At 36.0% G+C, this 2,684-nt stretch overlaps 1 protein-coding gene across 1 annotated transcript in view; it reads right to left on the reverse strand.

Moving 5' to 3' along the window:
• DLC1 (DLC1 Rho GTPase activating protein) overlaps window positions 1-2,003 on the reverse strand; it is a 468,793-nt gene extending 466,790 nt beyond the window's left edge. Inside the window, exon 1 of the mRNA XM_012000632.1 lies at window positions 1,665-2,003. The gene's annotated coding sequence lies outside the window, so the exon portion shown is untranslated. The remainder of the gene's footprint in view (window positions 1-1,664) is intronic.
• Between the last annotated feature and the right edge of the window lie 681 nt (window positions 2,004-2,684).

The following is a 2,684-nucleotide window of genomic DNA, read 5'->3' on the forward strand; positions in this document are numbered from 1 at the left end:
TTTTCCCATATAAGTAACACTGTGACAGCTTTACTCTTTTTTTTTTTTTTTTAAATAAGAGGATCTCCAATTTTCTGTCTGTAAAGCACCCTTCTACTGGACATGTTCATACTTCATTATGCATAATTATTATTGGAGGGCAGGATGATGGGATAAAAAGATACATGAATTATGAATCAGGGCACTGTGGCTCTGCTGTCATCTCTTCTGCTAGCTAGAGGTGTGACCTTGGACAGGTCACTTTTAAATCCCATTTCTCAGCTTCTTGTAGGCAAGCTCAAGACAGTGTTAGAGGAGACGATCTCTTACGTTCTTTCCTTCCCTGAAATTCCATTTGGAGATTTTAATTAAATCATAATTTAGGTAAGTCAGTATTTTATCTTTCACATATATAAAAAGTGGATTCTTTTTCTCATATTTAAGGAGTTTTAACACAAATTGTCACTGAATAGTTAAAATGTATCAATATAAGTTATTCTAGTATAAAATTTGAGAATAGCTAATATAGCAGATGGTCACCTTGTACTAAATAAAAACTTATAAAGAAAACACTTACTTGATTTCTTATGATTCAACTGTCAAAATAGCTCTCCATCTTTCACTTAGTATATTTTGTGTTCATCTAATAGATTTGAAAATGTACATGAATATTTCTTCCCTTTATGTACCATTTTATTTCTGGAAAATGATGATTTTTATTATAAATATTCAGAAATATAACAGTATCTTATGCATTATAAGTCCATACTTTTTCAGTCATTACTAAAGTTCTTTCCTAATATATTGTACATTTAAACATTTAAGATTACCTTAAAGAGACTACAGTCAGGTGGAAATGTAATTTTATGATTACATAAAGTAAGGACACAAACAGTTTCCATATGACTGGAGTGATTTCTGACTGCCTTAAAAGAGTTATAATGAGTGTCAGTGTCATTGAGATTGACTTCAGTTATTCAAAATATTACACAAAATGTGACCTAAGCAGTGAATCCAAGAAAATTAATGTAAACTAAATTCGATTCCGACACTTAAATTTCCAAAACTCAGATTAAATACTACTTAGGAGAGAAATAATTCCTGAAATTTCACGTGTTTACTTTTTTAAAAAAATGAACCTTTTAAGCTGTACAGGAGAAGCTTGACATATGGTTGAAACTGGCTTGGGTAAAATAATAAGAAATTCAATCTTCGTAGTTTTAAATGAGACACAAAATACTGTTTGGAGACTGATTATTAAGCAAAAGTCACTCGGGTGCTTTCTACTCTCCCTCTTGGCACAGGAAGGTAGGGTAGGAATTCATTTACACCTCACACTGATGTGTGAGAAAATGTATTTGTTTCACGTTGTGCCAAGAAATAGGAAAACTGATCTGACAGCTCAATTAATAAATAAGTTAAACATAAAAAGGGATAAAAATAAAATCTTACTTTATGGAGGAAAACAGTTAAATCTATATGGAGTCTATTTTAGAACTGACAGTTTGCTAAAACGAATTGACTCACAATTTTCTACTTATCAAACATTTTCCACTTCTGATTTTATGGCTTTGCTCTAAAACCTAGGAAGTCACCAACTCAGGGCAAGATGCTAACATTTATCTCAATCTTTCTCTCTCTTCAAAGACCGCCTCAAAGCATAAAGATAGTCCATAGCGTCTTACCTAGACAACGAGGAGCTGAAACGCCAAGGCATGACACTGCTCAACACTCAGGCTAGGAAAGAAGTCCGTCCCCGTTGGTTTCTCCAAAATCTAAGTTCCCATTTCGTGGTTGAGATCATGGCTCTATTCTGAGCAGTTTCACGCAGTGTGTGATTCTAACGAAAACACCCTCTGCAGCTGGAGGGAGCCTTAGCTAAGGCAGGATTCTGTCAAGGCATTCCTAGTGACTTCTGTCTACTAAATTCAGACTGAGGTTTTGCAAAAGGGGCCTCCACAACCAGGCCCAGATTGCCTGGAAAGTATTTCCTGCCTCTGAGGAGTGTGCATGCGAGAAAGGCTGTACGAAGAGAGGGGAGGAGGGGAGAGCCCAGCCGCCTGGGCGTTTTAGGAGTTCTGATTTTACACAGAACTCAAGTGAGTTTTGTCAGAGCTCTTGAGGTGATTAGCTGGAGAGTCATAAAGTCCTAGAGCTTTTTCTATCCCACACTGCTTATGAAAAAGAAAGAAAAAAAGAAAACATAGTTCTCTCTCCATCCACAACCTTTCCACTATATTAAATGTATATGCACAGCTTAATCAAAATGCCTTTGCTTGCTCTCATTTCAAAAGATCTTTTAAGAGAGCAAGATGAATTTAGCCTTAATACCATAATTCTTCTAAATGGTAAAACCTTTTTTGAACGTGACTTAAAATTGGAAATGCTGCAGCTTTTCATTTGTCCCTGAGACCATCTGTAAGTAAAATCCCAAGCATTCAGTTAATAGAACGATTTCTTCCAGATCTCTCTGATCACAAGAATCCTTCACAGAATTAAAATAGTTTGTGTTATGGCAAATGCAGCAGCACATTACCTCTAGTCAGAATCCTCCAGTTACAAAAATCCAGTGCTGGAGCAGAAGACAGGCTCCATCTTGATCGTATTAGAGTCTTGCTGACATTAAACACTTACAACTGCTTCCATCTAGCATGGCAGCATTCCTGAATCACATCTCTAAAGCCGCTCATGGTATCTGCATCCTT

Source organism: Mandrillus leucophaeus, unplaced genomic scaffold (assembly GCF_000951045.1).
Source record: "Mandrillus leucophaeus isolate KB7577 unplaced genomic scaffold, Mleu.le_1.0 Scaffold636, whole genome shotgun sequence".
Lineage (NCBI taxonomy): Eukaryota > Metazoa > Chordata > Mammalia > Primates > Cercopithecidae > Mandrillus > Mandrillus leucophaeus.